At 39.4% G+C, this 25,297-nt stretch overlaps 1 protein-coding gene across 7 annotated transcripts in view; it reads right to left on the reverse strand.

The window, feature by feature from the left end:
• BMPR1B (bone morphogenetic protein receptor type 1B) overlaps positions 1-25,297 on the reverse strand; it is a 246,114-nt gene that overhangs the window by 79,663 nt on the left and 141,154 nt on the right. Inside the window, exon 1 of one of the 7 annotated variants that reach the window (XM_065691676.1) lies at positions 16,796-16,813. The exons of 5 other annotated variants lie outside the window; for them this stretch is intronic. The gene's annotated coding sequence lies outside the window, so the exon portion shown is untranslated. Of the gene's footprint in view, positions 1-14,373; positions 14,453-16,795; positions 16,814-25,297 lie in introns of those variants that run through there. One more of the 7 variants, XM_065691624.1, reaches the window with a different exon arrangement.

Raw genomic sequence — 25,297 nt, forward strand, 5'->3', positions numbered from 1 at the left:
GCTTGTTTTGCCACCTGGGAACCTAAATTTAGCCCTCTGGTCTGGCCAGAAGAAAGGGTTGAAGGGTTGAGGGCAGACGGGCTCAGTCCTATTCTCAGTATGCTGTTAGGTAGCTTAAGCAATGCATGTGCATCTCTGCACACGCGGACTCCTGCCTGGTACGTTATTAGGCAAACTGAACATCTCCTTGCTGGGTGGGATCTTTCTAGGTGGTTATAATGACAGCTAACATGCCAAACTGAAAGTGTGGAAAACCAAGGTTAAACCTACAGCAATAAGCCACTCTACTGAAAATTTTCTCTTCCTTTATAACTGAGAAAAATTACACTAACAGGTTTAAACTTGCATAACAATAATAGGCAATGCTTTTAAAACATAAAGTGTTCTCACCAAGTTAAAGAAGAGTCTTTTGGTACAGTATTGTATCAGTACAAAATTTCATGTTTCAATAGTTCCTTCCACCACAGCCTGCATTTCAGCCTCCAAGGTATTCTCACAAGCAATAAATGGAGAAGGATGTAGATTCATCCCCCACCCTAAATGCATGTCTGATGGATTTGGAAACTGGCCTACAAACTCAAGATAGGCATCTGCCAAAATAAATCCAACACTAAATTCTTGCAGAGGATATTTTTTATTCCCATACCTCTTACTGGTTAACAATTTCCAGTTGAAATAACTTTTTTTTTTTAACTGAGCAAACAACATGTTCCTCTTTGCAATCACATTGTTCTGTAGGTTGGATTTCACAGCAGATCACTCTGAAGAACCACAATAGCACCTAAAACCACACTTGGCTTTAGGTACCCAGACCTCCAGGGAGCTTAATGCCATAATACACACCCACTATTTATAACTTTTCTATAGTGACAGGTGCACAAAGATCACAGAAGTAACCAAACACACAGAAAGTAAATGCATTTCATGACTTCAGTGTCGTAAAGTCAAAGCAGTACTTGGCATACAAATACATCTCAGCTGTATTTACAGGTTTACCACAAGCAAATGTTAGGAAAAAAAAAAAAACCAAACCAAAAAGACAACTGAAAACAAACCAAACCAACAACCAAATTTCACTCCATTTCTTTGTATTACAACAGAAGACGCATCTAAACTCCAAAGTAGTCCCTAATGTGGCAAGGGCAAAATACAACCTCTCTGTGTCACTCCTCACTGGTATGATGAAGGCAAATAGGAGCTTGCATAGTCCCCTGGGCTACTGAATTCTCAAGAATTAATTTCAGTATTGCTCACTTCCACAATATTATTAACAATAAATTTGCACTGGAAGATACGAGACTTCAACAGTGTCGCTTATTCTGGCAGCACATTTTGTTTGCTTGTGTTTTAGCTAAAATACTTACTCAACAACAACAACAAAAAAAACCCACCCTTGGCTCTGCCTCTTTAAATAAGTAGACAGTTTCTTTAGTCCCTCGCATTCCTTCACCTGTCCCCAGTTACACAGTACAGCTGCTTGAGGGTTTAAGATTTTTTTTTTGTGAAGTAACAGTTCATGATAATCTCATTAAATCCTTTCTAACACTTTCCAGTTCATACAGGATTTCCTTCGCTGGTGTGAGTGGAGCAAGGATTGGCTGTTTAAGCAATCTCTTGCAAAAGTCCCCCAAAGCCTTCCTTGCAGAGCAATCCTCAGCAGCCAGAGAGTGCAGAGGAACAAAATCTTGGCCCCAAACAAGGAGCTGGAACAAATCTGGAGATGTAGCAGCTCTCTGTCTGCAGCTGAAAACCAGCATTAAAAGTGTAATCCCCAATAACTTTTGCATGTAAAACAAATCATGTGCTAAGCAAGCTCCTTTACCTGTAAATCATTCTGTTTAAATGTAGAAAAGTCTCTCTCTTGCTCTCTCTCCACTAGTCTAGGAAGCACTCATCTCAAAGGAACTGGACTGTTGCGCTTTCTGGGGGAAGCTCCACGATGAGGTTGGCTGCTCAGATATCTCAGCCATTCCCAAGAACGGGAGTCAAGCCTCCCCAGGGGAAACAGAGAGTGTGAAACACACATGAGCCAAAACCAGGCCTGATTATTTTATAGATATGCCTTCTATCAGATCTTACAAGCCATGCCGTGGGTGTCCTGAAAGCATTTTCAAGGAGAGAGACCTCCACAAAGAAGCAGATGTAAGCAAGACATTGGGAGTGACAGCAAGAAAGGCTAGAATGTCTTAAACCACTCTACGAGGAAATGGGAACAATTTTTAGGTTCCATAAAAAAAAATCTTCTATAGCATCACCTATTTCTATCAAATGGTCGGTTTTCATTTCACTGTACACGGTCTCATCAACTGCAGTTTAATGGGACTTTTCCCTATTTACATGCACTTAAATGGCAAATGCGCACTTCCTGCGCCAGCTGCCAAAACCTACTTTTTCAGCTTGCCTGCCTAAACCTATTCAAAATGGCCAATGAAAAATGTGTAAAACAATTTAAAGTCCAGAGAAAGGGCTGGCCAGCTCAGGTAATGGGATAACAAATATTTTTACAGGCCTTTCAGTGGCTTAAATCCAGGACAGCTCTGCAGTGATTTATTTTTCTCCAACAGCTCTAGGGCGGGCTATGTAACATTAGCTGGTAATCACAAACCAGCTCTCTAGTGGGCATATTCCACACCCAAAGCAGCAGCGACTGGTGCTGTCTTGCTGAGGGTCGCAGTCAAAAGACCGAGTGGGGTATGTGGGATATCTCATGCCGTCAGAAGGAACAAGGCTCAGCGGCAGAGCACTATGCTAAGATTTTGCAGGATCAAAGCACAGATCTTCTTACTTACGCCATAAATATAGGTGTCACTTTTTATGATCTCCCTGCTAGCTCTCTGAATAAGCATTAAACACAGTTTTTAAGGGTTATGCAGAATTTGTCTTTCAAAAACATGCTCCTTCAAGAACACATAGCATAAGCTGTTTGCAGTCTGAGTTGCTACTGCAGTTCATGCTTTTTTTATCTGGCAAGGTGAAAACCGTCACAGACTCACCGAGTAGTCTGGGTTGGAAAGGACATTTAAAGGTCATCGAGTTAACCCCCCCTGCAATGAGCAGGGACATTGTTCCTACATCTCAGTGTACAAGGAAGCAAATATTAATGGCACAATCTGTGTGCTCATCGTTGGGGACAGTTCTGATTCCTGAGACTTCACTGATGAAGACTTTTGCATAATTGAAACACCTTATCTAAGATAAGAATTGGTTGCAAATTTCCATGCACTGAAAGCCTGCAGCTCTTGCCACTACCTCCTCTGCTGCAGGGCACCATCAGTACACTGCCCTGGCATGCAGGCTCCAGCTTCATCCATAGAACTCATAACGCTCAAAAAAACATGTGAAATCTAATTAGTGGTATAGGCCTCACTGCATCAAGCAGCAACACACTTTTTAACTGTTACACATTCATAAAGTGAAAATTGTCATTCAGTAAGCTCCCAGCCACGCACTGCAACCAAAATAAGTGCTTGCTTTCATCAGGAATAACTAGCCCAGCGTTTTATGATGCTGAACTCAGCTGAGTCAGTCATTGCTGAAAGGAATGCTCAGGTAATGCATAATAATTGCTTGATCCTTGGCAGCTCTGGTACCACAAAAGGAATTTTGCCCAATCTCTGGAAAGCAGCATGTGCATACACCAAAACCATACTGACACATTTATTCCATGAAATCACACTGGGCCGGCACAGACCTCTCAGTGATGTATTAGAGGAAGCTTTTGGGGGCATATTAAACTTCTACCACTAAACTTCCCAAGTATAAATGACATTCAATTATATAGTGTTATATATATTATTTCCTGACTCCCATGGCACTCCATGTACCTCCACCAAAACATCCAAGAAGACAGAGGTTAAAGTGTTTCTTGTTTGGCTGGGATAATTCAGCAACATCTGCATGGCCCATTCATGTGCTAATGCAAGTCTGGTATCTTCAATGTCTTTAAACCATCATCAGGCTGTGGTAATTCTCCTACTCTCAGATGAAAACTAGAAGATGATGGAACACTCACAAATCTGATGTGATCAAAACAAACACAGAAATGCAACTTCTTTTCTTGAACAATTCCCTACTATCTTTAAAGAGATGTGATTCAGACAGACATTACAGTTTTATGCTCTCAAGTCCCATTATATTCACTCAAGTCTAACATAAATACCCCATGACCAGGCTCAGTTTTGCCACATTTTTCATTAATTTTGACTCATCTAATTTTGGTATATTCTCTGAATGTACTTTCTTTAAGATGTGCTAATATAGTTCTGTGGCTGCAGGATAATATGTTAATCTCATCGCTTGGAAATATTCAGGTGGAAAATAAGAACTAGAAACTAGAAGTTACATGCTTATTTAAAACATGTACCTGGACAGTATCAATATGATGTAGGGTTAGTAGATTAAACTACAATTCTGTAATATCATCAAATAAATTGACCTGCTAATAAAAGGAAACACATTTCCATAAGAGTATGAGTTGTATCCAAGTAACAATTCCACGATGATAGATTTCCAATTAAAGAATTACAATACACTACTCTTATTTTTTTCTCTTTAATGTTAGGTTGTAATTCATTATTGTTTATTATAATTCTTATTATTATAATAAGTATTTATCATTATTAATATTCAGGCAGCTGAATATTAACTTACAGCTTCTGTTCTTTGTAGTAACTAGGAAATGTTTTCCAGGTCAAATCCTGATTTTATTAAAGAGATATCTACGTACCACATTTTTGAAGTTGCCTTGTTTCCCTTTATATGGTTCCTTGTTCTTACCTTTTTTATCAGCAAAATCTATGAGAAACTGACTGCCAGACTTACAAGAGTGCAGAGGAGTGGGTAATACAACAGAAACAGAAGTAGCTCTATTATTGCTGTTTTGTAAGCAAAAACGGCTAATTTCCTACGCCGCAAGACTTGGAAAGCAAACACATGATTATAAGAAAGCAGAATCATTTAATGAGTCAGGGGGTAGCCAATTTATTATTTAATAATCCATTTATGGTGACAACCTTATAAGTGCAAGGGTGTGAAAACTGCATAAAATATGATTTTTAATCATCTTCTCGTGATCATACCCTATCATAACATACCACTTACTGATGTTGCTATATAAGACTACAAGACAATCATATTTCATCAGATTACAAGCAAATGCATTACATTCTAAAAATGATTTTTCATATGCAGTTACATTTCAGTCAATAATTACATTTCTGACTTTTGGTCAGATTGCATCAGTGTCCAAAAGGAAGGAAATAGTACCCTGTATTGTCAAATTATCTACTAAGGTTTAGTTTCAGTAATTCAGCATTCATTCCAAACGCTTAAATTTAGCAGTAACTGAATTTAAAGCTCAACTCCCTCGCCCCCTCAGAATCTGAGAAAAGCAGTTTTCCTTGAATTTGACAAGAAAATGAAAAAAGAGAGGGGTGGAGAAAGGGAGAATCAAGACATTGTTCCCGTCACACAGTATTTGTGGAAGGATTATTTCAAGTCAAAGCTACCAAGAAATGGGGGCGGGACAGAAGTCTTATATGCTGAACGGTAGTTCCTGCTTCCCATGAAAGCCATCTGTTCTGTGCATGTACATGGTTTGAAAGACATTCCCCGGATTGTGTCAAGCCAAAGGAATCCCCACTAGAGTTACAGAAATATAAACTCCCTTTACACTGGCAGGAGAGCTCTAAAATGCAACTCTGAAGACACGTATACCACCCCTAGGCTCAGAACCATAACAGTGCTGCTGACATACCAGACGTTACGCAGGATTTTCTCATCTGATATTATATTATGAGAACTGAAACTTTAGCACGGATAGCATTACAATACTTTGAATTAGAAATTCTTCAGATGAGTATAAGGCGAGATCTCCACTCCTCTCTATTGCAAAATGGCATCATCACCTTTTCTCCCGTTTGCAGCTGACATGAAAAATGCCTGGAAAATATTTTTGAAATAGGATTAATTCCATAACACAATTTTTGCCATTACTGATTTAAATGGGAGTGGGACACAGCACAGATTGATTTATATACTTGTTCCACATTTATTTCCAAACTCTGGACACGGGAGTCAGAAAACAGAAGTCTAACAATTAACACTTGTATAAGAAGGATGATCCTTCCTGTGAGCCTGGCAATTTTACAGTCCCTTGTCCACTATACGACTTGAGTTCAAATTGCAATTATTTTTCCTAGGGAGCAATTAAATACTGCTACCAATGTTAAGCATAAACACAACTCTTAACTACAAGCAAAGCTCAGATGACCAGCTGAGGTTCAAGGGTTCACTGCACATGAATATCCATAAATACCACTGACAGCCTTAGCAGTATAATGAACTTTGCAGCAAGTCATGCAGGCAGTCTACACAATGCATGAACATAATGCCTCTAACCTTAAAGCAAGAAACATCCAGAAGCAATTCAGAGCTATTTTTATGGCTGAGGCAGTGTATTTAAGAACTACTTAAGACATGGTCCAACCTGGCTTTTCAACTGTTTATGTGTTTATTATTTTTCAAATCATCCTGTGGAATTGGTCAGTAAAACTGCATGAAACACAAGCTGTATGTAAAGATAGTTCCACTGAATTGTCATGCCATGTAGCAGTATATTCTTACCTCCATTAATTTAAGCATGCATCATTGCAAATTCAACACCCTTTGCTTTTTAAGGAAGCATATGGTATCTTATCTTTAAGATGTTTACTTTTTTCCTTGTAAACACTAGCCACAGTATCACACAGCTTCACATAAGCAGGTATTAATGTCATCTCTTGAAATACACATCCCACTCCTAGCTCCAAAATCAGATCTGAGTTAAAGAAACACTCTCTATTTGAAATCTGTATGTCTGAAGCATTGGTTTTGTTTCTTTAACTCCACTGCTTATTTTCCTAATTGCAAAGATGCTGTTTCTCTACTTCTGTGGGAACCTGCAGCACGAATAATGGAGGAAGCTACCATATACATCTGTATACCTCGTAAATGCTGCTAACAAAAATGAACAATTGAAAATACAGTATATTTTCAATTGACTCCAAGCTTCAGGAACCCTAAGAGTTGATTACGATGACTTTAAAGAGTTACATACTAAGAAGATGTATGGTTATCAGGTCAGTGGTGGGTTTGTAGGTACATACAATGTAACAGCAATGTCCCTTCCTATCTTCTTCATCCAGATCATGGCAGAGATCTTACAAAGGGCTTTTTTGTAACTTCTTAAGTCACACAGAAAGTTATCACATGTATTTCTGTCTCCGCTGAAATGTTATTGCTCCTTGTAAAACACTAGCTAGAGGGAATAGTGCAAGACCCCCATCTATTTTGCAGCTGGGCTTAGTTTAAACAGCCTTCAACAGCAGCTTAGGCGAGATATCCAAGCTTATACCAAAGCAGATGAGAAGCACTCAGTGGTTTTGCCATCTCTCTGGAAGAAAGGCAGTAATCATCAGCAGATAAGCAGTAATGTATTAAGACCAGCATGCCTGTTCCAGCAGCAAACATCTGTCTGTATCCTATTCTATCACTGTACAGACCTGGAGTTCAGCACTGTAAGGGAGCTCAGTGTTCCTATCTACAATGCCTATCACTCAGACTAAGATTTTCCAGCATAGGTTAAGGGTGCTACAGAGCCCCAATATAAACTAGAGATGATTGCAATTACTTTATTACTAATTTGCTTTCTGATACTTAACATCAGACTAGCAGCCTACTGAAGTTAGCAGACCCTTCTGATTTTGAGCTCAGCTTACATACTGATCACTGATGATCACCACATCTCCACAGGCATTATTTTCTATGGCCTAAGCGGCTTTAATAACCTATATACCACGAGCACACATAAGTACCACGGCATCTAATGAAAACCTCCTTATGTATGATCCTGGGTTGGGAAAAGCGTTTCCCAGATTGATCATTCTAAAAGACAGCTTTTTAAATGTCAGCTTTTTTCTTTCCTCTGCTCATCAGTTGAGACGTGCTTCTGTGCAGCTTCAGAAGGCTGCTGCACACACCGACCAATCTGAACCAGAGATGCTAATGCTTTTTTCACCACAACAGGCCTCACTTTCATGCAGAGACACCCAAAAGATATGTTATTCTTGAAACTGATTCCTCTGTACCATCGCAGGGGAATTCTGTCTTTAGCAAGAGGAAAGATGCACACCTCCCTGAGACCCTGCAGAAGAGGAGGTGTCAAGGAAGATACCAGAGTGCACCAGCGTGGTACATCTGGCCTGCCCACACCTCCACACTCCTTGGGAACAGGGAAAGTGGGGTCTGGATCATGAACTGGGTGACCCAGCCCCTGCCGATTGCTAATTTTAAGTGAAGAATGGGTTTGTTATTTCAGGAAGAAGAAATCAATACAGTTGCTGTGTTGTCTGAATTTTCTGTCTCCAGTGGTTGCTTCTTTAGTGCTTCAGATTTCTATCAGTGGTTTTGGTAGTCCTTTTAACATATCACCTTGCAGCTGATTATGATCTCTTTAAAACCTCTGCAAGGGATTTTCCCCAGATAGATGGGGCAATAACCACAAACCTATTCAGGCTGAAGTAACATGACATGAACAGGTTAGTCCCATCTTGTTCTCAAGAGCTACTCACAAATAGCTTTGTAAAGGGGGATGTGAATGAGATATTTATCGTTCATTTTCAGTTGAAAAGCCCTCTAACCCTGCTAGGACACTGGCTAATAGTGGTACTACTTGCTTTCTTCACACCTATAAGCTTGCACAAGTTTATAACAGTCTAGAAACTGATATAATGAAATGCAGCTATTTGAATATTCTAATTGCAAATTTAGAGGGGATGACTGCAATTCTTTTACAACTCTTAAAACACTATAAGTGCTGCCTAAACTTTCCCAGCGATATGCAAATGCAGCTTGAAAGCATTTACTGTAGCCCTTCTCTGATAAGTAAAAAGCCACTATTCCAGTGACAGTATTTTGCTTTAGGGTTGATGTGCTACAATTATTAAAATATATACACTGAGATAGTACTTTATGCATAAGTGTAGGATGCAAATACGGTCTCAAAGCTAGAAGCCAATGGCAAGCTATCTCAAAGGCAACAGAAAGAGCTGACTAGGGAAGAGTGACATGCCCCACTGAAGAGCATGAGGAAGGCCGTATGACACCATGCAGTGGTGTGTGAGTATGATAGGCAAGCTGTCTGCTGGCCAAGTGTGGTCAATCAGCTGCCAGAGTGGCTGTGACCTTGTATCCTGGCTAAATATTGAATAGGCAATAATCCTACAATAACACTAATATATGCAATGGGCTCCCTGAACTAATACTGCTTTTTAAAAACATTTTTTTTCATTCACCCTATTTAATTCAAGCATACCGAAGAAGTGCTATTTCCCAGAACTGTTACCAAATCAAGATGTTATTTCCATGCTTCTTTAGGAGCAACTCTTTACCTTTTAAAAAGCACAGTTTAAAAACAGTCGAAGTATGAAAGCACAGCCACCATAATGCTTAAAAGCTTTACTGCAACAACTGTTACTCCTTTTCAAGGTTACATCCTGGTGCTGACAGCTTGCCTGTTGCAGAGAAAAACAAAAAAAGGAAAGAAAAAAAGCATGCTAAGTAGCTCTTAGGATAAAAGAGACATACACAGAGAGCTTGGATTTCAAGCTTCTGACAGTTTAGGAGACTCTTTTCTCCTCCATAAGCCACACAAATCCAAAATGCGTAGCTCTTCGTCAAAAATTCGTATGTTGCATGATTCAGCATCTTGATCACTTCAGTAACTTCTTAGTCTTGATCTTAATTCTTGATAAACAGACCCATAAGGGTGCTATATTGAAGACTCAAGATTTATCTACTTCCCCTCCCCCCCAAACCACTACTGAAGCAAGTAATGATAAATTTAAAGGAACTATCCTACAAAACCTTGAATAGCATCAATCTCTACCAAGACTCAGACCTTCAAAAAGACAACAAATAAGTCAATAGCCAGCAGCATCAGAGATTCAACTCAATGTATTTACACAGCAGTAAGTGACATAAGTAATTTTTATTCAGTTTCTAGCATTCATGCAATTCCTTCAAAGACTGCAGGGTAGCAGCTGCAACAGAATTGCTATTCCATTGTTACTAATGTTTAGCGGAAGAGGATGACATTGGGAGGTACTCAGGTCTTGCTACACTAAAACTTGGACGGAAGTTACCATATATAATGATTCAGGTTCAGAGCTGTATTTTCACAAATTAAATGCTGCATTTTAGTAGTTTCCACCTCTGTTCTACAGAGTAATAGAGAGCAAATGTGTTCATACTTGCCTGTTGTGATCAAGAATTAAGTCTGCAAGGAAAAGGACTCTAAGTAAACCATGAAACCTGAGACTTAAAATAGGAGGAATGCAGGTAACTGAAATGCCCCATCAGGCTTCCATGTTAGTAGTAGTAGTATATTTTGTGTATACTACATACATATCTCAGAAACCCAGTAACGTAACTTGAATTAGGAGTCTGTTAACACTGCATATATATAATAGTCACAATGAGAAGATACTTGCAAAGAAACCATTAAACTGCCTGGGAGTCTGTTGTGTTGCCTTTGGGTGGCGTAGGAATGGCACGGCGACCAACCCCAGGCCGCTCAGTCCATCTGCTCACAGACACCAATGTGGTGGACGGCAAATGGCATTTATTGGTAGGTGATACAGCATTATATACCCTGAGTTTACAACGTCACTTCCGTCTACTTATATCACAAACCAAGTGTTATTGGCTCTAGGGAGAGGGGCCTTATCTTCTTATCTTTCTGTACAGCGGGACATCTTCCGACCGCCGAACCCTAACTACCACACTGTTGCCTAAAGCCAGAGGGATGGGAATTCAATTAACTCCCCAAACACAAGAGCTCTTTCATGTCTCAGTTGTTTCAACTCCCCCAGTGTTTTCATTTGCACTCACAAACAAACAGAACTCAAGCAAAACCCTTCAGGCTATCAGTATTACCTGACACATACTAATAGGGCAGAAGAGTGGTGGCACAGACATAACTTTGAAGACACACCTTTACACAATACATCTTAGTTACTCTTAATCAACAGGAAAATGAGACACATTGTAGTCACACTTACAGTAGACACCAGCTGTAAGGGCTAGATGCTGCTGAGCTGATCCCTAGTTGTTACACTCAATTTGGAGAAAAGATTAGATTGGACCTTCTGAGCTTTTTAAGATGTCAGAGTGCTTTTATTCCTGCCAGTGTACATTGAGATATTTTTTTCTTTTTTGAACATCTGCACAGTCCTGTACCTCAAAGGTATAATTTTACAACAGAAAAAACTAACAACTTCTGTGATGCAGGCAAATCCGTGGGTACATCCCAGTTCTAGAAAAGTTTAGGGATTGCTTTTTGCTCTCTTGCAAAAGTTGAGCATGAAACTTAACAAATGCCAGGAAACATAACTGAAATTTCCACTCTCTTGCCAAGCAGGCACTGCACAGCACTCTTAGCAAACAGTGACCAGACAGCTTATGGCTGTGGCAATCATATCCACACTGCCATATACTAATGGCTAAACATTTGGAAAACTGCCTATATCTTTGCAGGTTGTGATTTTCAGGAGAGATAAAAGCATACTGCAATCATTTGCACAGCGTTCATTTTATGATTTCATTGTCATTTATTAGTAAAAGCCCATTTGTAGCTTCAGATACTCTTAAAAACACAGATGATTTGAACATGAGAATTTCTTGATTTTCTTTTCATGCTGTCTTCAAGCTTTTGGAAATCACATTTTCAAACTTCTCCCTGACGATGAGGATTGGGAAGTTCATTTTGCATTCTTGTATGAAAGCAGAAATTTTCATTTGATCACTTGAGTGTAGACACCAAGGATAACAGACAAAGAGCAATTACTGGGAGGCTAATGATGAGGTTACAAACACTGGCAGCTCTGTGCATCCATTCAGAGCACTGCAGGGGGATGCTGACAAGTTTGCCTGCTTATCCTTCAATCTCCCACTGAAAATGCTAATTCATTGCCATATACTAAAAAAATCTAAATCTTTCAAATGGGACTTTTTAAAACATTCTTCACTGTAATTTTAGGACATCATCTCTTAGATATGAGCTGATTTCCCATCTGTGATGATCACTGACAGATGACTGGAGTGTTGTTTGACCTTAACTGCTCACACTGAGGCACCAGCTGCTTTTTCAGTAAGAGTGGGGAAGGACCTCAGGGAGACAGCCCAGGAAGGGAATAGGTAGGAAAGGCAGCATGAAACACACCCTGCATCACCATATTGGCTGGCATCACACAATTCACAAGTTCTGTAAGGTATACAATAGGGACATTCCCATGTATCTGTGTCACCAGTAAACACACCACTGAAAAATGGGGTGGATGTGTGGCTTCAGCACACAATGCAAGTGAACACATCAAATGTAACATGGAAAAGTATCTGCAACAGGAGAGTCATAGGGATCTGAGGAAGTGCTGAGACAGATGCCACTGAAGAAGTAATCTTTTGTGCACCCTTTTCAAATAAAGAAACAATGAATGCCACAATCAATTCCTAACCTGCCCCATCTTGAATGCAGAGGGGATGGTAATGTAAATAAACTACTACATAACACCTTTTCTGCTTTCCTTTTAGATTCGAGGCAAGTGTGTGCATTCACATTACGACAAGAGTTTGAGAGGCTGCTTTAGTTACCTATTAGCAGGTTACTGCTAAATTTGTCCAAAATTGGTATTGTTTCTGCTAGGCTCCAGCATGCCTCTTGTACAGGCACAGGGGGAAAAAAAGAGAGAATAATAATAAAAAAAATACATATTTTTCCCCTTGAACAGCAGCCAGCAGAAGCAAGCTAACAGGCCACTGGAGGAGATGAGCACATGATGTGAAATATCCTCCACAGCACAGGAAGCCTTCAGCATCTATCCTTCACCTTCTCGTCTGTTTAAAGATTTTGTAAAATCAATCCTGTATTTGGTTCCAACTTTTGTAACGTTCTGTCCTCTGCTCTGGAATGCAACTATGAGCTAGACAAAACAGCAGGGAGGCCCTCAGAGAAGGAGGAGACCTTCAGGCCCACACAACCTCCTGAAGGCTGAAGTTTACAATCCACTTCTGTATTTGCAGTTGGCATGAGCAAGTTTCAATAACCATAATAAAATACACACTGAAACTGTGCATGTCTTAGCAGAAATTTAAACTTTCAGCTCTCTGTGCTGAAATCTGTCCTTGGTGAGTAAGTATTAAAAATAGTTGACCCTTGCTCATATTGCCTGAACTGACTCAAGCTCCGATAGGCAACGCTTTTGGCATAGGGTTTTGTTTGCTTGCTTTAAATTTTTGTCAAGGCCATGGAGATACACGAGCAATGAATTGATAAAACATCACAGGAATGTGTTTCAATGGTTAAATATTTTGGGTTTAACTAAAATAATTTTAATCTTCAGTGCAACTGTTCTTAGGTTAAAGTAGGAAGAAATTTTGAAATCTCTTTATAGATATGTTCTTTTCTTAAAAAATAAAATAAATAAATAAAAGGGGGAAGCGTTTCAAAATAAATGCCTTATGGCTTAGGGAGTGTTATTAATGAGTTAAGACATTTCCAAGGAGCTCAGAGAGTGACAATAGCACACGGACTGTGGCAGTGCCACAACCGCAGAACTGCCCCCAGCAGTGAACGTCTACTGAAGCGAAGCAAAGCAAAGCCAGGGGGAGGGTTGGAGAGAGAGAGGGAGAAAGAGGGAAAGGAAGACAAGGGAAAAAAACTGTTGTAAGTTCACGCACCCCTATTACAAATTCATTTTAATTAAACAAAGAGATTATACAGACATTGCTGACAGGGATTATCAAAATAGAATGGCGCCACCTGCCCCTTGCAACCCAATTAATTAGTAGAGAATCTGAGGTGCCAATTATCACAAAGGAGTAAGAAAGGACCAGTAAACACAGCTCATGGTGAACTTGAACATTAACTCTTTCAGCTCACAGCTGAAGCCCCACAGCCTCACGCAGCCCTGATGCTTCTGCTACAGCCCTCCAAAAAGCCCCACACTGAAAACACACAGCAAACTTCTGCAAATCCATGATCTTGTGAAGGATGAGCGCTTCTGCTCTTCCTAAAGCCACCGGTGTAGTTTTAAAGATTATGCTAGGCAATGTAAAATAGCAGATAAAATCATTCAAGTTTGAAAGGAATCCTCAAAGAAAAAGATGGATTTCTTACTGTTCTGTGCTTCAGATATGCTAGGAAAATGTAGGTAATTTTCCATGCTGTACCAGGAAGTTTTTAAGACAGCTAGTTCTTGAGTAGAATTCCAGTTATTGACAGAAATCAGCTAAAAGTTTTAGTTTTCTAAAAAGTAGGTCTGGCTCATATGTACTTACCCCCTTCTCTCCCTCTCTATGTAAGAGGAAGAATAACTTCTCTTTCAGGCTTTTGGGTAGGATGCCTCTGGGAGTAAAAGGCTTACCAATAAAGGAAGTAAGGCTCAACAGCAGCAACTAACTGCAAATCTGTTTTCTTGGAGAATCCAGCCTGTACCAGAGAATTCCATAGACTTCTGGATTTGGATCTATGCAGTGTGAGCCATCATCAAAGGCACTGCAGTGTCCGTAAGGGGAGTCTGCCTTAAGGACTTGCACAACAGACTGATGGTGGCCCTGGAAAGGGAAGAACTACTGCCATTTGCCCTTCCCTGGTGTAAATCCCATATTACTTTAAGTAGAACTTCCTCCTCCTAGAAGATTCAAAATCGTACCTCCCTTCAATCTATAGGCTTGAAGCTGTGTCACAAAGAGGAATTAGTACTTCATACATGGGGCTTCTGTATTTGGAGGAAAGACACTGAGTAATGACATTTTCAACCCTACCTCACCAGAGAAGTGATCTGCTGCTTTTCGGGGGAGGCAGTGCTAGCATGTTTCATGCAAACTTGTAATCACAGCTTAATGGTCACTAAGCTTCATGGTCTCCTGAAGGTCATAAAAAACAAATGAACAATCAGATAGATACAAAACCACAGAAGAAAAAAAGGCAACTGCTCTCTTTTTTTCATTTACTTCCCTGAAATACAATTTCTTTTAGGGAGTATTTACCTCTCCACTATGCACATGCTCATTTTATGGTTACACTGACAGCCACTAAAAGTAGGATATAGAATGATAAACTTGGCTTACAGATCTATAAATGCTCAGTACAAAAAAGCTGGGTGAACCCTCAGTTAGCCCAGTGTAAATCCAGTGTTATTCTGTTGTCTTTCCTGGATGTGAGTGCCACAACTGCAACTAAACATTGCACCCTAGTTTTGTACTGTATCTTCTACATAGCCTTTGAAATAGAAGAGAAAGACTTGCATATGACAAAGTCTGCCATTAAGCAGCAACTAGGTAAAACCTGTATTGATTAAAATAGGAAAAAAAATAATTTCAAAAGTTTGTTTTCACAGTCATCATTGTTCAATGCTCCTGTAAATAAAAATAAGAACATGGACATTATAAGCTTGGATAGAAGCACCAGGTAGAACAACTGCATTTAAATTAATCGTACAACTGATATCGCATAATCCATAATTACATTTTCATCTCTATCTTGAGAAGTGCAAAAACAAAGGCCAAATACTTCAACGACAACTTGTTAAATACAATAGCTTTCAAAAGCAAATTTGCTTGCAATTCCAAACTCCTCATCTTTTGTAAGTTCCTGCTGATCTTTACTCAATGGCTTTATTGTTTGGGGATCAGAAAGTGAGGGCTTCAGCTCTACAATGCGCAGTTTGTCACCCTGTGGATAAAGGAGTTGCGAACCAAAGGAGAGGGACATACTTCCATTTAACATGTGCTCTGAAGAGTGGAGCACACGCTGGAAGGGCTTGAAAGCCCCGAAATACCAACCAGTCACACCAGTTAACTTGCTGAGACCTTTGCACACCTGTGGGGTGCAAAAGGCCCCGGTGCTCATCACTCCACATCAGGATTGAGTTCATCTTATCAAATGGGCCTTTGAGCACATTGTGAAGCAATTTACCAACTGAAAAAATCATAACGATTTTCCACTTCATTTACTTCAACAGTAGCTACGTAATGTCAATAGTTTTAAACATTTAATTAGACACACCACGTGTTTTATGCTCTACTAATTACATAAAATTGTGCTCAATAATTTTCTTCCCATTGAAACAAACTTTAAGCAGCTGTTAAAACACTAATTGGGCAAATGCCTCCACGCCGTGCATTTGACTTGGCGCCAAGCGCGTTCGCACCGACAGTGAGCGGGGTTTTTCCAATATCCATGATGGAACTGTAAACGCACGTCAATCTCTGCCACGCCACAGCGCCAAGAGTGAATTCCAAACATTTACTTTGGCCCTCACCTTTGAAAACTAACATAATATATAAAATGCAACAGTTCAGAAAGATGTTTAATTATACTGGGCTCTTAATTTTCTCCGCTTCCATTTTTACCTCCAAAGAGCAGCTAAATTTGACGCGGAGCTTGTCATTTACAATCCCCTATGAAATCAGCACTTTTTATTACATTGGAACTGCTTCGCAAATGTTATCTCACAGTATGGTCAAATGGAAACGAGCACTGAAACATGTTGCTGAGCCTGGGACAGATGAGGCCCTTAGTGCTGCGATATTTTACAGATATATTGTTTCTACAATGTTTAAAACAAGTGTATGTGAACCAGTTATCCACGCATACAATGGCAAGGGATGGGAAAAATTTTTCCCCAGTATTACATGAAAAGAGAATTCAGAAAGTTTTTATTTGTTTTAGATATCTTTACAAAAGGGTAAATCTTACCATTGACAACTTTTTGGTGATCCCGATGGCAGTCGAGTCTGAATCTCTCAGTTGGCTCCATATGGAGTGTTAAGCTTGCATGTAACTCCATTAAAATCAGGTTCTCTTAATTAGTGGCTAAGTCTGTACAGCTGCAGGCCTAATCCTGGTTCTCCTCTGAGGACAGAGGCCTAGCAGAGGGGACTGGGTTGCCAATACCAGGAACTGTCAGACACAATTCCTACCTCAGCAGTCTCCCAAGCCTACCTACACCTCTCCAAACTGGGATTTTGCTCCTGACCACATCCTGATGATTCCAGACTCTGCTTCAGCAGGCAGGCAGGCTTCCTAGTAGAGGAAACACATTTACACCCCCCTCTGCATCTATTATTTGAAATGAGACCATAGTGGAGCACATGTAAATGGTCTAAAAATGCAAAAGAAAACAGATTTTTCTCTAATGTATTTTGACATATTTCTAAACATGGACTCATGCTGGAGAAGTTCATGAAGAGTTGTCTCCCTCGGAAGGGACCCCACTCTGGAAGAGTGTAAGGAATCCTCCCCCTGAGGAGGAAGGGGTGGCAGAGACCACATGTGATGAACTGACTACAACCCCCGTTTGCCATCCCCTTGCACTGCTGGGGGAGAGCAGGTAGGGAATTTGGGAGTGAAGTGACGCCTGGGAAGAAGGGAGGGGTGTGGGGGAGAAGTTTTTTAAGATTTAGTTTTCATTTCTCATTATCCCACTCTGTTTGACTGGTAATAAATTAACTTCCCCAAGTAAAGTCTGTTTTTCCTGTGAAGTAATTGATGAGTGATCTCTCCCTGTCCTTATCTCAACCCATGAGCCTTTCGTTACATTATCTCTCTTGTGTCCAGCTGAGGAGGGGGAGTGATAGAGCAGCTTTCGTGGGCAGCTGGTGCCCAGCCAGGGGTCAACCTACCACACTTTATATTTTTAGCTAATATCAAGTCTTCCCAAACTATGTCAAATGTAGTTTTATGGGTTTTCATAATTTCCACTAATCGGTGATGCAGCTGACAATTGGTGTTCTAAAACACATTGTACCTGTGGATTTTCTTTTTTCATATATTCCATCTAGCGCAATTCATTAATTACTGTTCACAAAATAATTGTTTCATTTGAAATAATTATAAATTTCCTGTAAAGGATGTTTGTAAGCCAACACTGCTGCATTCATTGAACCAAATCTTCAGTTTACAATCCCTTGGTTTTGTGAAGAGTTAACTCTGAAAGGAAAATGAATCACACGGCTTTCCACTAAGGTATGAAGCCTGCCAGCACTTGTGGGACTCTTTCCAGACACTTCTGGAAAATGAAGCGGGACACATCCTGGCTTCCTCTTCTAGTACCATTATCATCTACATCAGGTGTATTGTTAAATGTTTTAATTTTTTTAATTTGCATGTTCTGAAGTTAGGTACATCACTAAAAAGGGTTCAGTTTTGATCCATGTACCACTTCACTGAAAACTGTTAAGAATAAACCCGCTTAAGAAAACCCAAAAAACCAAACAAACCCCAAACCAAAAAAACCCACATAATAGACACTGAATTCCTATAGTTCACATGGACCTTATGCACCTGTACAAAGAGAACAAACACTTTCTTAAAGAAAAAGAACTGTATATTTTTAGTATCTGTACATAAATTCGGACATATTTCCCTTTCCAGCCCTGTTAACATTACACTGGAAACACCCTGCTGATGCAACAACAAAAGCTATACACATTCAAGAAACATTTCCTCGGTATAGAAGAGCATTTAGCCTGGTTTTTGGAGGTTCCCAGTGAGGCCTTTTTGTAGTCCATTTTCAGAGGTAGTAGTATACCTATACAAAGTAGGTAAAGGAAGGTATAGCTGAGGCAGCAATATGAGCCAAATGATTTTCCTTCTTTCAGACAGTCCCTTCATCTAAGACACAGAGTGTAAATCCCTATCAATAAATTATACTGAAATGTGATAGAAGAACAAATGGAAGCTGTAATAAACATACCTGTGGATATAATTTCAAGTGCTCTTCATATACAAACAGGCCTATTTTTTCCTTGTAATCAAAATATCATTGAGTCTTACCATTAATTTCCTGAGTCCCAACACAGAGTTCCCTGTCTGACCTCCTCATTTTACAAATCAAAATACCAAATCTAGTATTTATTTTCCTACCTTGCAGGATAAACCATCTCTATCCACATGATAACTCTAGCAGGCTGATCTGGGAAAATGTCATCTGAACAAGCTGATCAGTGCCCAAGCACCTTTACTGCAGGTCGAACAGTTAATGGTAGACCTTTTTTTGTGCTGTTACAGAAGAAAATTTAAGTCCTCTTTTCATAAACAAGCCAGGCAGTCTCATACCTGTGTAATGGAGGAATTCTTCTACATTGCATTTCTGATAAATACTTAAATGAGATGGGCATGGGCATTTGCCATGGATTCAGAAAGCTGGATTAATACATGGTAGCCATCGTGGTGTTTTTTCTGCTTTTGTGCACACTTGTTTAAAGTACTATAGGGATGATACACAGGCATGCTATGCAAGTCTAACATCAAAAGTTGTTTGTTTGTTTTAAAAGAGTGTTAGATATGACTTCTTCTATATTCATCGCTACAAAAAAGTTACATATTCACAGTCAAATACATTAGCCAGGCTAGCACAAGGATTTTCAAATTTCTGCATGCATAAAAAGCTGTGAACATTCACTCATTTAAATGTTCTTCCAGAAAATAGTAGTGGAAATTACTCTAGCGTGGTATAATTACACTGTACACTTGGTACTCCCTTTTGTAGCCAGTCCCTACACAAGATGATGGACTGTAACTCACAGCAAGACTCTAGCACATCTTAGAATCATAGAACAGTCTGGGTTGAAAGGGACCTTAAAGACCATCCAGTTCCAACCCCCTGCCATGGGCTGGGACACCTTCCACTAGACCAGGTTGCTCAAAGTCCCATTCAACCTGGCCTTGAACAATGCCAGGGATGGGGCAGCCACAGCTTCTCTGGGCAACCTGTGTGAACACCTCACCATCCTCATGGTAAAGGCCTTCATAATGTCTAATCTAAACCTCTCCTCTTTCAGTTTAAAGCCATCCCCCTTTGTCCTATCACTACATGCCCTTGTAGAAAATCCCTTTCCAGATTTCTTGTAGGCTTCCTTTGGAAGGCTGCTGTAAAGTCTCCCTAGAGTCTTCTTTTTACCTGAAGATGTGTTTCAGATGGGATGACTTCCAAGGTCCCTTCCAACTTGAACAATTCTATGATGCCTGTAGAATACTGCTAAGTGGCCATAACCTTAGGATCTTTCGCACACAGCTCTTTTCCTAATTCTTCCTTTTTACTGTAGGATACTGCTGAACCCACCCTTCTCAGCCCAAACAACTCAAGTATTTCCTCTTTTATGCACAACATGCAGCACAGCAAGGGGGCTACATGGTAATTTTCCCTTTCCAGCTTCCATATCTACTTCACAGAAAATTTGTTTACCAGTCACGTTCTCGTTCTTAGAAGTGTGCTTGTTTCAATAAAAATGACTTACAATTTTATGGCAGTTTAAGGCCAATGACCCCAATCCTATAAATCATTACAAATATTTTTTCTCATAGAATCCTATGTTGCTTTTTTCTCAGTAGCAGCAAAAACATCTTACTATAAACAGTTACATTTCTGCCCACACTAAAAATTCTGTATTAAAAATACACTAAATGAGGGACAGATGTTTAAAACAGTGGACCTACAATGAAGTATTAAATATTGCTGGCACAGTGAGTCCTTTGGTACAGTTTAGTCTCTTTTTGCAATAGGCATGTTTTCACAGCTGTAAAAGCACCAAAAATTACTGTCTTTGCTCCAATATTAATATAGAAATCAATGAAAAAATACACTGGACTGCTGAACAGATTAGACTATTGTTCATACATTCTATTACTGAAATAATTTGCTTTTATAAATTAATATTAAACTCAAACATTTTGAGGTTGTTCAAGAGGAATAGTGTCACTTTGAAAAGTACGTGGGTTACCTACGTAAAACCAAACAAAAAGAAAATTGAAAGCCTCATTGAGAAATCAAACCTGCCACTTAATTTTATGCTCAGTGATGAACTCTGACCAACAGCTGCACAGAGAAGATGGACAATCTGGTATGATACCACTCCAAACTTGTGATGAGCACACAGTGATAGGATTAAAGCCCTTTCACAGGTACAGGCAGAAGTCATAGAGCTACAAGGAGCAAGAAGTGACACAGGGCATGGAAAAGTAGATTCTATGGTGCAGTAGATTTTGATATTAATATCAAAATATTAATGATGCTAAGCATAAGCATGGAGGGCAAAGAGATAATGCATACATCAGAATAATAATACTAAAATCTGCAGACCCTGATTTAGTACCCGGGAGGAAGATAAACTTGGCAAATTTATAACCACAGTAGGACCTGCTCACCACTGTACATTAATCTGATGCAGTGCTCTCACAGGAGGAAGGGAAGAGCACATGCCATGAGCACTTCATTCTGGATATCCTACTACGTTAAAGGTTTAAAATTAAACATCACATGTTCACACCACTGGCCAGATTTTGTCTCGGCTCCATTTACTTGAGCACTAAGCAAGCTGTGACCACCGTAATCCTGGTGAAGTGATGCCTACTTAAGTTTGCAACCCATCTGGAATAATAATAGGTATAAGATGTCAGCAGCTCAATTTGTTTTAGTAGGTCCTACTTCAAATATCAATTAGGAACATGAATTCTGGTGACATTAAACTCTTTTACTACTCAAAGCAATAGAGACAGGAAATGTTACAAAAATCTGCATCTACTGTTATATGAAGTGCAGAGGACTAGCTTAGGCCCTTGAGGGAACTGGTTAAAAAATGAATCGATTGAATGTGTAGGCATCTAATAATCGTAGTTCAAGGTCCTGAGGAGAAGGGATGAGCTGCTGAGGAAATACAAAGTTTGGTTAAAACTTCCAAAAATCCAAAACACTGCTTTAAAAGCTGGGGTGTAGGCGGGGAGGAAACAGAAGAAAGGGCAGAATAAGACAGAATATGGGCAAGGACTCAGCATGTTGACTAGCCTTATTCAACAGGCAGGATGCTAACATATATGGTATTAAAAACAAAGCTCCTGCACAGTAAACAAATTCCTTGGACTAGAGACATTTTTTTATCAGGAGTTTGTATGCCACAAATATTTCTACTCTCTCCTTGAACCCCCTAAAAAGCAAAATAAAAAACTAACACACACAAACACAAAAAGAAAACCCCCCAATACTAAAGATGGCAATGGCCCAAGTGAAACATTATTCTCATTCTCTAGAAACTCCCTTTATCTGTCTTGAGAAGCTCTTTGTTAAAAAGGTCCAAACTAACTGTGAACCCAGAGAATGAAGCTCAAACCCCATGACTTAAGTAATTCTTGCCTTGAAGGGATGCACACTGCAGTGCTGGGAGTCACTCAGCACCCAGAGGACTGGTTGCAGTGGCAAGACCAGTGTCTGCAGGCACCAGCGGCCAAAGCCAGACCCACATCTCTAAATGTTGCAGATGTGGTGGGAACATCCCACACAAAGCCTGACCAACCTCACCACACTTCCCTCAAGCACGGGATCCCAGCTGCATCAGCCTGGGGACATAGAGGCATGAAACTGTAAAGATGCCATGGTGGTCGGCACAGCCCAGCATGTAAGAAAATAAAGACAGCCCTCACCCTTCTGGTTACACAAAAAAAACAAGACGGGCTATAAAACATGGGGATGAAGGGGGAATGGGGGGAGTAAGAACAATCTTTGAGTAGAAAAACAGGATAAATTCATTGAATAAATTATTTACTGGAATTACTCACTTAGCTTTAATTACAAGCTATCCATTCTATCCACCATCTACATTAAATTATAATAAATTCTTCTATTATAACTTGGCATTGTGCCTGCGGATTTACAATAGCTTATTTATTCAGAAAGCAAAAGTCTGATGCTATGCAACTTTCCACAGGATTTAGATGTGCACACCTGGACATCCCCAAAACACAGTTCCTTTTTGAGAAAATCATTCCTTTCCTAAATTAGAGAGAAGAGAGTGAGTGTATTATATTTAAATTGCTACCAGATATTTGGACAACATAAAAAAGGCCCAGGGTATTAGAATAATCCTAAAACTAAAATGTTGCTTTCCTGAAGAGTTTGGTATATACGTCCTGTACTGAATACCCAAACACAGATCTCAGAATACATACATTCCCTCCATCCTTCAGCCATCAGGTCTCTTTACTGAGAAGATATTTTAGGATTCTTATGAATGAAAAATACTTTGTTCTACTTTACCAGATCATCTTTGACATTCATAAAGGGCTGTACTTGGAAATTAATTACACTAGGACACAGAAAAATTTTAAAAAATCCATGAAGGATTCTTTTTTATTTAATAAAAATAAATAAATTTGGTTTCCACAAGCAACACAGAATGCTTATTTGTTAGGAAACCCAATCTGTACTGGGATAAAATGAGGTTCAAACTAAAAAGTCCAGTTACATTGGAGAGAAAGCAAGGGAAGCATGCAACTAAGACAAATGTTTGCAAACGTGAGAGCACTGCTCACCCAATAAGAGGTAAACCATGTGTACTTTCTCCCTCACTCCTTATAGGAGTAGTACGGGGCTTTATTTTGCTAATATCAACATGTTCTTCTGTGCTAGAAGCACTTCTGTAATCCTGAAAACACGCTAGAGCTACTTCCATGCATTTTCATTGTTGATGTCTACAACTACTATTAAAGGGTAAGCATATACTTCAAAACTATAATTAACTTAGCTAGTTACCAGAGCCAGCATTATGTGACTAAGCTTGATATATATCCATTCCTAACCTATCAAGAAAACAATTTATGGAATCTAATAAATTAAAAATGGATTGTCTCCAGCAACCATATATTTCACAATAAATGTATGCTCTTTGATCACAACTGACTGTGCTATGTTCTAATTAATTTTTATACAGAACTTTGTTATTGCCCCTTAAATAGATTTTATACACAAGACTAATCAGCTGGCATTTTCTGCTCTGCCTTTGTCTTTTCACCTTCCAACCAAGTTAAAAATTCACAGAATTCTAGGATTTATGGCATAGCTTTCTACATATGTGCCATTTCAGTCTATGGAAGCACAGACCCATATTTCTCCTTGCTTTCTTGACCCCAACAGGCATATAATAGACATAAATACACCCAGATAGCTTAGGGACTTGCCTCTAGACTAGATGACCATGAAAATTAATCCCTCTCCAGCTCTCAGTTCAGCTTCTTCCCCAGTGAAAAGTACCAGAATTACTCACTGACTGTGTATCCCCTCCATGATCTTCTGAGACAGGAATAGAGCCATTTAATATTGCTGTTTGAAACGGCAGGGTAACTGGCATGGAGCACCATTTTGACCCTATTTCTGCTTGGCTGCAGTTGCTCCCTTACATGACCAGGTATCAACGACATGGAACCTGGGAAAAAAGTCTATAAGCACAGCACAAAATCTCATATTCAGACTGCATGGTCTATGCACAGGTTATTTTACATATCTGATACACAGATTCTGGCATCAGCTTTAGGTAAGGTTGGGGTAGAAGGCATTAGTCTGGGAGGAAAAGTAAAGGAGGAATGAGGAAGTTGGACATTCACAGTACTTCTTGCTTTGCTACAAGAGCTAGATTTTGTTCACATGCGGGACTAACATGTAATTAAAATTTTCATTGATTGCAAAGAAATATAACTCTACCGTCATGACTAAAGAAAGGTCTAAGCCTTTTTGCAGGTCTTCAGATAGCATCCTAATTGTTCTTGCCTACAAGTAATAAACTATTCCTGTCTACCTACCATTAATCTCTGAAGTGCAGCTCAATGCAAACACTTGATCTATGGAAGATGTTCTAGTACATTTTATATACAGAAATAAATGTTTTGAAAAGAAAAAAAAGTGTTTGAGGAAATGAAAAAAAAATCCCATAAATTCCAATGAATTCCCAGTGAGAACGAGAACAGCAAATTTAGACTCAGCATCAGGCATTGCTTCACAACACAAAATTCTTGTTGCATACCATGTGGTCTAGCAACACCAATAAAGTTGACACTATATCCATTTAAGAAAAGGTCAGAAAAGTGTCTCTCTAGAGTGGTTTAAGTATATCAGGATCCTGCCTTGGGATACAGCCAGCCCTTGGAGATCGATCTCAGCATTCTTCTATGACGCTGTAAGAATTAGGTTTATGGGGATTTAAAAAAAGATATATTTTTAAAACATTCTTTGTTCTATTGAGGAACTCTGACAAGAGGCATTCTTACTCTTTGATACTGCCTTCCTATGGATTGATATTACAATGAATATGTAAGAATATGCAGAAATTCAATAAACCTTTTGGAACATGGGGTGGAGATTTTTTTTTTTTTTTTTCATGCACAGACCATACAACAACTTTAATGTTAAATGCTTAAAATTAAAATAAATTCTGT

Source organism: Lathamus discolor, chromosome 1 (genome assembly GCF_037157495.1).
Source record: "Lathamus discolor isolate bLatDis1 chromosome 1, bLatDis1.hap1, whole genome shotgun sequence".
NCBI classification, from domain to species: domain Eukaryota; kingdom Metazoa; phylum Chordata; class Aves; order Psittaciformes; family Psittacidae; genus Lathamus; species Lathamus discolor.